General features: G+C 45.8%; 1 long non-coding RNA gene across 6 annotated transcripts in view; it reads right to left on the reverse strand.

The window, feature by feature from the left end:
- Positions 1-12,574, reverse strand: part of LOC113982908 — a 192,003-nt gene that overhangs the window by 83,259 nt on the left and 96,170 nt on the right. For all 6 annotated transcript variants that reach the window (XR_005564111.1, XR_005564113.1, XR_005564115.1 and 3 more), the window contains exon 2: positions 7,734-7,847. This is a non-coding gene — a long non-coding RNA (uncharacterized LOC113982908). The remainder of the gene's footprint in view (positions 1-7,733; positions 7,848-12,574) is intronic.

Raw genomic sequence — 12,574 nt, forward strand, 5'->3', positions numbered from 1 at the left:
AGCGGGTTGTCAGCATTAAAACACAAACCATCTTAACTTATCACAATCACAGCGTGTCTTCAGTCTTCAGCAAGTGTTTTTCGACTTCACACTGAAGTTGTGAAAGACGTCTTCAGACTCCTGTAGTACTTTGGAGGGGGCTATGAAAGAGGCTACTACATCCTGTCTGCTTAGCTAAATATTTTCAGGTTCTGCCTTCAAACACAGATTTCTCTAAGACCTAAGCTGCTGCTAACACACTCAAGATCATCTTTGTGACTCACATTGTAAAGCACCGTTTAGGTCCATCACGTGTGGTGGCAGCACACGGAACCAGAGACTTTATAAACAGTCTATGGCAGATGTCACTGGAAAGGAAAGAGCAAATTCCACTCCTGGTTTTCACAAACATTATTCTTACCTGTGGGGTGCCTTGCCTCAGCACTTTGCTTCTTCCTTCACAGTTCAGTGACAACTCTGGTTCCCACAGAGAAGTTCTCCTCTCAAAAAAGAGCCACATCCCAGGAGAGACATCTCCTCTCTCACACAGTGACAGTCACAGCTCCCAGACACAGGACAGCCAAGTGATGGAAGAAGCATCTGGCTGTTCCAATTGGAACATTTGGAAACCCCTGGCCTAGCAGGATCAAGGGTATCATGAAACCACATGACTTTGAGCCCCCCAAACAAGGAACACAAGACACTGAGACAGCAGAAAGCAAAGTGAATTCACTGGCAACGTTTGGCTTAAATTACCCTAATGCCACAATGTCAGTGTGACATTTTAAAATATACACAGTCATCTGTTCTTTTATGTCTTTGAGGAAAGCAGAACAGGTAGAAACAATAGCCACACCAGTGTTCTTTACACACTGCAGTGTGAGAAGTGGTACTGGGCCAGCAGCCCCCTGAGACACCATCCAGGGACAACAAACTGCAGGGGACAGGTGGGGAAGGGGAGGAGAGGACAAGGGCAGGGCATCAGAGAGGTCTCAGGACCACCAACCCATGAACCACTGCACCATTCACCTGACCCACTGCTGCAGGACGGGTGAGAGGGAGGAGGACACACCTCACTCCCTTCCCTGATGAGCCCGTTGAGTTCTTTTTTCTCTCACTCAAAACACACACAAATGGCCTTTCTGCTTTGATGGCATTTTGGGGGAAGGCAAAACCACACGAAATATTTCGTTTGCCCATAAGCTGCCGTGTTTTCCCCGGCTGGGGGGAGAGAAAAAATATCCACCTTGAGAAAATAACACCTTGTTCCTGCACATATTGGCACTTGCGCTGCTTCCGTGTCATGTTTGCTCTGTCAAAACAAGTTTTCCTCGCCCCTCAGGGTCAACCCAGCTTTTGAAAACCAAGCTGTTGTCTCCAGGCATCATCACTAGCAGTAGCCAGATAACAGGCTACGAGTTCACATTCCAGAATGGTTATGACTAGTGATGAATGAGCCAGCTCAGAGACAGCAGGAATTTCCTACAGGTTACACTGACCTTCCAAGAAACACGTTTGTCTGACTTAGGGGAGGCAGCAAAGAGGACACATTAGGCCAGGGGTGGAAGGAGGAAGGGAGAAAACCCTAATTACAAAGGAGGAGGCAGTGAACAGCACAAATCATTGCTGCTCAGGGCATCTCTCTGCCCCCAGAATGCTGCAGGTGCCTCACTGAAGGGCAGGTAAAATAATTACGTATAACAATATAAAGAGACTAATATGATCTTTACACTGTTGACAGAGAAAAATTGAGGTAAACAGAGTAGATTACAGGATGATAAGGAACAAATGTGTTCAGTGGTATAATGTTTTGTGGATAAATGTTTGGTTTAAAGATCACAAGCAGCAGGTTGACAAAACATCACCGTAATCAGAGCACCAAATCAAAGTGTTCACTCTCCACTGTCATAATCCTGATTCTACAGCTACACAGGCACTTCCTACCTGAGGCAGGAACTAGACTTTGGAGCACAGAAACAGCCAGAACTCATATCCACAGCTGTTGTTTGGCACCTTTGGTGTATCTGAACACACAACAGGCCAAAAAAAAAAAAGCAACGAAACCTATTCCAAATGTTGCATTTCAAACAGCCCAGTCCTACAGCGCCTGTTATGAGATTATAACTAATCCATCAATTGATAGTATCTGCATTCCCAGGATTTCTAAACTGTTCAGCATCTCTGACAAGCATTAATTCACCATTTATCACCAGCATTTGTGAGTATGAAAACACAGCCTTCCCCCATCAGTCAGCACAACAGAGATTCTGTCATTCCCATCGCTTCCCTACTCCAGGTAGAGCCAGTGCTTGCAGCCTGCTGGGAGTTTTTGGGTTCCAAGGCATTTTGCTCTGATGGGGGAACCCCGAGAGAGAGAAGATATCACATATCTATAAAAGACACCACATTAAACTGCTGCTGCTCTTGGAAACCCAGGACAAGATACTCAGAGGGTGTCAATCTGCATAGTTTTCCTAATCCTGTATCAACTCACAGCCTGATCCTTCTCATTCATCAGCCCATTTATTAGAGACAATATGGATGCAGCAGCCACTGAAGGATGAAAAATTACCTCTAGGACTGGTGAGTTTATAATGTTTGGTGCAGGCGGAGTTTTTGGCAAATTAAATTTACTTCTTTAACTGGGGAGAGAAAGGGAGACATTTCAGGGAACGTAACATGCTCAGCCAGCTCCAAAAGTTGTATGTAAGGTTTTGAATTTTGCAGATATCTTCAAAACTTCAGAGAAATTACAAAGGAGAAAACTTAGGAAAACATTTTCACTTAAAAATTGCTTTTTCCCACCCTTTATGACTCAATAATTGTAATTCCTTGCTGAACCAGAAACATGCTGAGAAAAAAGTTTTGACTGTGTTCTATTTTAGGATTTCCTTCCACAGCAAGAAAGAGGGAGTGATAAAAACCCCTTGAACTTCAATAAACATCTCTGAGGGAAAGTTCAAATCTGTTCTCATTGTTTGCTGACCTGGTGCCTATAATGCCTGTTTTTAGTTTCATGCTAAAAAAAAAAAGAAAAAAAAAATCCTTGTTTTTAATTAAAAAAAAAAAAAAGGCAACGTTAGAAATAAACAGATTTGTTGCCATGAGCAAAGTTTGTCCTGCAAGGCAGCACATCACACAGAACTCTTGAACTTCCTCCTGGAATGAAACCACTTTTTAAACTGTGCCTTTAATGAATATATATTCAGGCAAGCTCATTAATGGCAGTGGCATCTATTTGTGACCATTCCTGAGCTCTTTGGTGTCTGCTCGAGAACAAACGAGGTACCCAATAAAGGCACCCCTTTACTGGGAATTAACTGACCCCCTTCCCTCCAGACCTGGCACCACCTGTGCTGCTCCTGCTCCGAGAACACATGGAAAACTTCCCTTTGCACTGTGGCTATCCTGGAATCTTTCATTCGGCTCCTCACAGGGCAAGAGGAATACATGTGTGGGCTGTGGTTGTGCATTTTCTCCCGTGTTATCTCTCTAGTTTATGCTTCATCCCCTGCCATGGCCAACAAACACCCTTTGAAGTTCCTCAGCACGCCAGTGGAAAGTTCATTTGGAGTCTTGCTGAAGGGGGAACACAGAGTTTGAGAAGCTCCTGCTACAGCCAGGAGGAAGCATCACTTTGGGAGGGACAGATGTTCCGAAGCAGCAACGGCCCCGCAGGGACCCCCGATTCGAGTCCCTGGGTGCTACAGACACCAAATATAGCCCAGCTCCCAGGAATACTGAATAAGCTGTAAAGAATGGAACTATAAAACCATGACCCAAAGCGAGAAAAGGGAAAGGATGAAAGGCCAGGATGTTGTCCTTACCCCCAGAAGTCACACTGCAGCCCAGCACTCGGGTCAGCTGTGTTAACATCCATTTCTCGAGTGCTGTAACTGTTTCCACTCCCCTTAACCCTCGAAGCGTCTCCCCCTCCCCACACTCTACATCACATCATATGACTAATGAGTTTGACCCTTCTCCAACCCCTATCTGCAGTCTCTCATGGCTCCAGCACCGTTTGCTTCCTGCCTTTATTAAATCAGATGGGCTGTGTGTGCTCCGGGTCCCAGAGCCAGAGGAACACGGAGAGACAGGGAATTAAGGGCCATCCTCTCCCAGCCTCCAGGGCTCTGTGTCTTCTATTTCCTCACTATGTTGCCTCATGAATGTGCCATTCCATCATTTTTTTCTCACTCTCCTGATGAAATCACTCCTTCCTCCCACTAGAAGGAGGAGGAGAGGAATGCAGGCCTTTTCTCGGTGTCGCTCTGCACTGCAGGGCTGCACTGTGGGCTTTCCAACGTATTTATTTTTGCAGTGCCTTACTTTAACACCTAGGGATCAGGAAGGAATCCCTACCTGTTAATCCCTTTAATAAGGGTGATTCCCTCAGCTTCTGTCCATTTTCCCACTCCTTATTTCTCTCTTCCCTTCTCCTCCATTTTCCCGCACCTTTCACCTTTTTATTCCTTCTCCCTCCCTAACCCTCCAACAATTTGCCCCTCTCTTAACATCAGTTACCCATTTCTTAAAGGCAGGCCATTACCAAACCCCTGGAGTACTTTTATTCTGACTTTTGGGGACCTGATTTGCCTTTTGTCACTGTGTTGGGACAGTTGGATCATTCTGCTTTCTCACCTGTGTTTGGATGGGACTAAGAAGGTTGGGAGACAAATTCAAGCTAAACACTTCTCTTGGAAACTACTACTTCTTTCAAACAGAAAGATTCAGCAGGGATGGGTTAGTCTACCTTGCTTGTGAGTTTTGAGATCTGTTTGAGCCTTGGCTGGGACTTTGGCAGACACAAGGGCCTGAATATTTCACAACAGGAACCCCAGTCCCTTGGACTGTCCCTGACAATGGTCCCAACACCTCTCAGTGATAAATTTCAAAATGTGGGTATTTCATTGCTAATCTGAACAAAACCAAACATAAAAATATCAACACCCTTTGCAAATGCTCAGTTCTTTCTGCACAGCTCCAACAGGGGCAGCCCAGCGCTGAGAACACCCCTGGTGTTACAGCCCCAGGCCCTTACCTGAGGACAGCACTGGCCTCTCACCAGCTAAACATTCACCAGTGAGAGATTTGTGTCACCCATTATAGTCAGAGGGACTTGCAAGGAGGTCCTGGAATTGAATTCCACACTTTCCAGGGTGGCGGATGTATAAATGCTGCATGTCAGATCAATAAATGATTACTAGCTCTGTTAACAAGTGGCTAATGTCTTGTTACAGACTTTTACAGAGTCCAGTTGGTCAATAGGTTGCATTTAACCATGACTTATGATCACCTGTATCACATAATAACCATGCCTGTAATATGCTTACACAGTCTATTCATCATGCATTAACCCTTTTAAATTTATTTATGAATATACTCTTACTCTAATGTTTCACCAAATGGAGTAATAACAACTGGCCAAAGAAGAAGAGCTGGGCTTTTTGCAGCCACGTTTCACCTGCCCCAAGGAACAGATCCTGAATCACAGGCTCAGTTCAAACCCGCTCCCGGAGATTAGATCTGAAGCATTAGTTCGGGCTAAAAGGATTCAGAGACTCCCCAAATTTAGTCAGAGGGAACAGGATCAGCCACCTCAGGGGTGGACAACAGAGGAAGAAAAACACCAAGATGGCCAGAGGAGCTGTGGTTGCCCCATTCCTGGCAGTGCTCTAGGTCAGGTTGGGTGGGGCTCTGAACAACCCCGTCTAGTGGAAGGTGCTCTCCCTGATTCTCAGGTAATTTAGATTCATAGATAAGTCAGGCCCACAAGAGAGTTACTGTTGTGCTATAGTAAATTCCATGGTATCTTTTGCTAAATTTTTTCAATTAGGCTCAAGTCCTGTTATAACCTTCAGGCCTAAACCACTGGTCAAGTCCTGGGCTAAGTTTGGCAAGAGGGGTCTGTTCTGAACCTTGTGGCTCAACGGGAGGCTCTCCCTTACTCCCTTTTATCCTTACTCTTTATACCCTGACCCTTTTCCATACCCAGCCTCCATGTAGAAAATTTTAGGTTGATTTTAGATTTTAGGTTTGGGTTGATTTTTAGTTTCAGACTGATTGATTTAAATTTTAGTCTGATTTCTCTCTCTGTGTGTTTCAACCGCCTAGAAAGCAGTAGAGTGAACTTTGACAAGGAACCTTTTGATGCTTTCATTTACTACTAAAACCTGCTTTTGCCCATACCTTTGCTGGTGATTTTTTTGAGTGACATAAAACACTCCTTTGTGGCAAAACTGGTGATGCACCTGTGGCAGTGCAGAGAAACAGAGACCTCCCCTGGACTGTCACCTTATTGATGAAGCCTTTTGAATACAAAACACATCTTTGTTTTAAGAGCTCCACCTTCTACCTGCTGACTCCCTGTTACACCTCTAAGGGATCCTGGACTGCTCCATCCCAGAAATGTATTTTCACAGACAGAACAGACCAGGTTCAAAGCCTCAATAAACACCAATTTATATTAAAATTAGGGCCCTCCACACCCTCCAGACAGCAAAGCCATTAAAACACAAGACTCAATATCTGCTTTCTCCCCTTCATATCACCAGACTGGTGAGTGTACCAGCTATTGTACACGTAATTGTGAGGAGTGTTAAGTTTTGCCTATCATCTTAAAAATCAAGCAGTTAAAGGGTATTTCAGAAATACTTAATGGGATTTTCCCACCAGTAAACCCTTGTGCTCAGTGGTACATTTTAATAACAGCAGAATCAAAATCTCATTTATGGACTAAGAAGGTTGTTCTGAGGGTAACATTCGGGGGAGGCTTTGCCAGAGAAAACAGAAGACTTAATAAGAGAAGGGCTCAAGAGTATTAGTCAGAAAAGTTGTGAGCTGCCTACAGGCTTTTTCTCTTCTGGTATCAGAGGGGAAGAAAAGCCCCTGTGGTTGATTCATTATGCCATTTCATTTCTTCATATATAATTTACATGCAATGTAAATACGGTAAATTATTATTTCTGGATTGCATTCTTGGGCCCCAATCCAAAGCCCACTGAAGCTGAGAGAAAGGCTCCTAGGTTGCAAAAAAAATCAAACATTATTGAGAAACAGGCCTGTTATCTGCCAACACTCATTAGGGAGGAGTTTGTGTTCCAGCAAGGGTTAAAGACTCAGGCCCCAGCTCAGCAAAATGTTAAGTACATGCTTAACTTTTAGGTTACGCTCAAATCCCAAGTGGATCTAAAGCACATGGTTTAATTGCTCTGCTGAATCAAAGCAAGCACAGATTTCTATCTGAGTTTAACTGCTGTGTAATCTGGAACTCGGCGTGGCTGATGCCACCAGGAACCTTCCTGAAGAGCTTCAGAACCTTCTTATGCTGGATCCAGCCAGCCACAAAAAAAAAAACCCATAAGGAATAATCACGACAGCTACAACTGTTTTCCAAGTCATGGGAAGAAAAAACAATTTGTTCTGTATCAGTTTAGTTCTCGGCCTCCATCTGTTTTCCTTTCCCATTTACTTCTTTATTGATCACTGCTCTTTCAATTTTCCCATCCTGCTGCTCCAGGAGCTCGGTGGGTAAATCCTCCCACCTCAGGAGCAGCAAAAACTCCTTATTTGGGTGGCACAGCAAAGCCAAGGGTCTGAGATCTCCGTGCCTTCTGATGCCAATTATCCCATGTTGGAACGAGACGACCTCAAAGGTCTTTTCTGTTAAAATCTTAGAGATTTAACAGTTCTTCTGCAGGAAAAGCAGTAATTCAGATGCTGCTCGTGGCCTGTTCCCCCCACCTTTGTCTTACCTTTGCTGTCTTGCACCAAGGTGGGAGAATATCCTCGTGGCTGAAGGAGCTGTCTTCACCTCCCTGACTCGGTGTGATACATCCGCTTTCTCTCTCGTTTCACTCTCCCCACACCTGAAATTCAAAGGCAACTTCACAACCTTTCATCCTCTCAACGCTTTTTGTCAGGTGAAGAAAACAATTAGTCCTGTTCCTGAGCTGAGGAACTAAAAGTCTGGCAAGTTTAACTATGGACAAACCAGCTGCTGCTCAAGTTACTGTGCAAGTATCAACAGGCTGTTCTGCTCCAGCATAGTGGCCTTTCTTTTTTTAATGGTCTTTTTAAAATATATATTTCAAACCTCCCAATCCTAATTGCAGAAACTTTCAGCAGTTTCCCTGGGGTCACACCAAAGTCTGTGGGAAAGCAGTGACAACCACTTGGTCATAAATCCATCAATGCCAAAGTTTGCACCTCAACATTCAACCATCCAGCTCTACCACGTCCTTTGGGTTTAAACTACTGCCAGCAAGGCCTGCTCAGAAGGACAGGCACGTGTTCTGTAGCTCAGGAGTTCCCAAAATCCTTGTTTGTCTCCCTACAGTGCTCTCAGAGTCATTTTAAGGTTTTTCTCCCTGACACCTTGTAAGTAAACACCAAAAGCACGAAGAGCTGCAAATAAACCTTAAATAAACTTTCCACTTCACCCGTGAGCCCCAAGATTTCATCACAGGCTCCTTGCTCAGGCTCTCCTGTGCCCCTGCAAACACACAGAGCTGAGAGCACACACAGTGCCACAATCCCTCACAATCCTGGGATGGCCATGGCTGCTGCTCCTTTGGGGAATCTCCAGAGAAACCCTCCAGAGCTGCACAGGGATTCGTGAACGTCATCAGGAACGGGGGAAGATTTTGCAGGGCAGAACTCATACATATTAAAACCAGAGAGACAACTCTGATACAGGTGCTGGAGGTCTTTCAAGGTTACCATATGCCACTGGATTAATCCCAACAGTCTTAAGGTAGAGGTGAGAAACCTTCAAATTATTTGATTAACTTCAAAAGGGAAGACTTTTTACGCCTCTACCTTTTGGCACCCCACCTCTGCTCCCAAGCCAAGAAGAACTAGAAACCTCATAAGAAAGCCAGCTCCAAACCTCTGACCAGCAGATTCCAAACGTGTTGCAATCTTGGCTTGTAGTCAGCCAATTTTGGGAAGGGAAAATCTGTGCCAGTGCTACAAAAATCGCCTGTCAGGAGCCTCTTCATTGAAAAGAGTATTTTTTTTTTTATTATTTCCTTTTAAGTGGAAATTGGGACAGCCGTGGAGAAATATCAAAGCTGCATTTTGCACCACTGAAAACTCCTGACAAACAGGCCAATTCCCTCCCAGTTTCTCATCTGCTCAAACAGCCTCTCACAAACACATCGTGGCTGTCAGTGGTCACCCACAGAGAATGATTTGCACCCGCCCACTGTGGCTGACCAGAACTCAGGATTTGCCATGAGCCTGCAGAGTCATATCCCAAGTATTCCCAGTGAATTTCCCTTCTCCCTTTCTGCCCAAGGGACAGTGAAGCAGAAGTTCTGTTGGCTGCTGGAGTCTCCTTCCTGCTGGGACTCATCCTGGAGGGAGCATCCCGGGGCAGGGCAAATCCTCTGCCCGGGGCAGAGCCTCAAACCCCAGGAAGCCACAGTCAGACCCAATTCTCCCTCCGAGTATTCCCACAGAACTGGGAGCCTGGAAGTCCCAACCATTGGATTAAAGCTCCTCCTGGAAGTTTCTCTCTGTTGTGGAGCAATCAGGGACTATAAGGGCTCTAAATCCCCACTGTATCCCACAGCACCTTTGAGCTGGGAAGGCTGAAAGGAGCAGCAATGCCACTGCAGTTCAATCTGTTCCCAAAGCTCTGCTACCAAACCACTGCTTAACCTTCCAGAGGTTTTCAGTCAGAAAATGGAGCAGGGAACAACAGGCATTCCTCTTTTCCAGGAACAGGAGATAATACACCATCCCTGAAGGTGCGAGAAGCTCACACCAATAAATCAGGGCAATTAAACACGGAGCTTTGCGTAGGTACCTGGTTTATATCCCATAATCCCACTCCAAAGGGAGCTTTCCTGCTGCCACTCCCTAGCAACCCAAGCAGCTTGTTTTATGACTCCCCCAGTGCCTTCAGGTGGGGAGGGCTGAGCAAGGTGTTGTGTGGGCCACGGGGAGATGAACAGTTGGGCTCGGTAGCTGAGGGGCTGCAGGTGAAATCAGGGCACAGACACACCCCAGGGAGGATCCGTTCCCCCCTCCGTGTGGGCAGGAATCCACAGCACGGGGCAGACGGGCACAATTGAAGTAGTTTCCAACCTGAGTGGCTGCCTCGTGCTCCCAGGGAGTGATGCAATGTAACAGGCTGGTTTCCAGTTTCAAAAAAACTGGGAAAGAACCTTCACTGGTCTATTTTAAATTCAGCTGTCTATAGTGTAAATAATGTTCCACCTGAATGTGCATTTTAATTCTAATGGCAGCTCATCAATCTGTTTAGATGGTAATTCTCACACTTTGTTCTATGAAGCAATAGCCTGTGTTATAAATGGATTATTTTTATGTAGCAGAGCATTTTTTCCTAGTGAATAAAACCCTGTCCACACACACACACACCAGGTAAATCAGAAGTCTACAAAGGGCTAAGCCAGAAATTGTAATTATTTAATTACTGGTGCACAACCTGCGGGTCCTTGGAAATAAATTCTTTCTTTACAGGAAAGTATGAAGAGCATGAAAATGAGGGGATTACTGGACAGAACAAAGATTTCTAAACAAGGAGAACTGCACACTGCCTGGAAATTTAGGAGCTTGGCAGAGCTCCTTCCCAACCCACCCTCCCCAGCTGCTCCTCCCAGGCCAGTTCTCCAGCGCCAATCACAAGAAACTGCTGCTCAAGGAACTGCTCAGGGAAGAAAATACTGGGCTGATACCATGTCCTGGTACTGTTTTGGCCACCAAATGAGGCTGTTCTAAGTGCTCTCCTGGTCTCACCAAGAATAGCTTTTAAATTTCCCCAGGAAACCTTTCTACCCACACGCAGACAAGTTGTCACACAGGCTGGTGTGTCAGGCAATGAACAGGGCAGTTATTTGCAGGTGTTTTATGGACTCCAAGCTCTTCCCACAGAAGCACAGGGACCATCCACCTCTGGCAGGATGCTGTGTGAAACCCCTGCACTGGGACAACCAGGCTCTAACTCACAGTTTCCCTCCGTTCCGTGCTTGGCTCCCGTCGAGCCTGCTGGCCCCGGATCTGTGCCAGCTGGGTAGGAAACCGCTCTGTGCTCCTCTCGTGCCAGCTCTGAGGTGTTGCAGACTTACTCATCCTCATACCATCAAGCTGACACGTTCTTGATTTGCCCAGACTAGAGCTGGCATGGCTTGGGGAAAGACATGGTCAGCTCCAGTTGACTCATTCCCGGTGGTTGTGCAGTCAACAGAACTGACACACAGACATCCCACACGGAGCTTAAACTTTGCTTTACCTCTGCTGGAACAAAAGTGCTGCCTCATCCCTGGAATTGTGTACACTGCAGTCATCCTCTCACATTTCTGAAGTGCTGGGTTTCTTATGTCACATATTTCAGCAGATATCCTGTTGTGGGAGACTCATTTTCCTCCAGTGTCCTGGACCCTCAACAAGTGCCTGCATACAAAATATTTCCTGACTCCACTCTGCATTACTGGAAGGGGCTGCCCAGGGAGGTGGTGGAGTCACCACTCCTGGAGGTGTTTGAGGAAAGACTGGACATGGCACTCAGTGCCAAGGTGGTGTTCAGTCACAGGTTGGACTCGATCTCAAAGACCTCCAACCTAATTGATTCTGTGATCACCTCTGGGCCCTCCCCATCCTCAAGTACAGGTCTCTCAAGCTTCCTCCTCCATTTCATTCATCACAGAAGTGTTGTGCCCCTTCAGGATCCCCATGGACACATTAGCCAAGGACACTCCCTTTAGCTATCCAAACTTCAGTGGACACTTCAAGGTCCTTCGGTCCTTTTGGCAGTGCCAGTCTAATGCCAGTTGTGTCTTCCACACAGTACCAGAAAAAGAACCTGACCTCACAGAAAGGTGGGACAGATGCCAGCAGTCATTTTAACTCTTCAGGGAGCACCCTCAGTGCCAGTTTTTCTGTATTTCTCAACAGCCAATTCCTGAACAAGCAAGCATGTGCAGATATCTCCCCAAAGTGGAAGCAAATGCCCAAACCACCCTCATGCATCCACCTGAGAGAGCAGAAAAGCCTCACTGGTGACGAGGAGAAGCTGGAGCCAATGCTGACCCAGCAAGATCAATTCAACATCTGAAGAATTTCAATGTTAGTGCTCAGGAATACCAACTAAAATTAACAGAGGAGAGAAAGGCTTTTTCTGTGTGGCTTGCAAAACTTCGTGGTGGTGAATTTATATGCAATGCACATCTACTTACAGTGAAAGCAGTGTCACTGTTTCCTAGAACCAGAGGGTGCACCTTGCAAACCCTGTTATAATGAAGCATCCAGTAAGTGAAAGCTGTGGCCCCAGTCTGACACAGCTTCACCAACCCTAACTGAGGCTAAAACCTCACAGCTCCACGAGAGAGAGTTTCAGTGTGATCCATATCACCAAAGACGCTTTTTCTTTTCAAACTGATATAAAATCACAGCACAAACACCTTTGTGCACCTTGCTTATGACAGTCTCCATTCAAAAGAAATTAAGACTAGCAAAGCAAACACAATCCCACCCTATAAAGCATTAGGCCACAGGATTTACGTGCTTCCCAGTATCCTGAAGCTGCAGCCCAGCTGTGCTTCAGGCACTCTGTGCTTGGGCAAGATGT

Source organism: Pipra filicauda, unplaced genomic scaffold (genome assembly GCF_003945595.2).
Source record: "Pipra filicauda isolate LSUMZ 115617 unplaced genomic scaffold, ASM394559v2 scaffold286_size1242794_pilon, whole genome shotgun sequence".
Lineage (NCBI taxonomy): Eukaryota > Metazoa > Chordata > Aves > Passeriformes > Pipridae > Pipra > Pipra filicauda.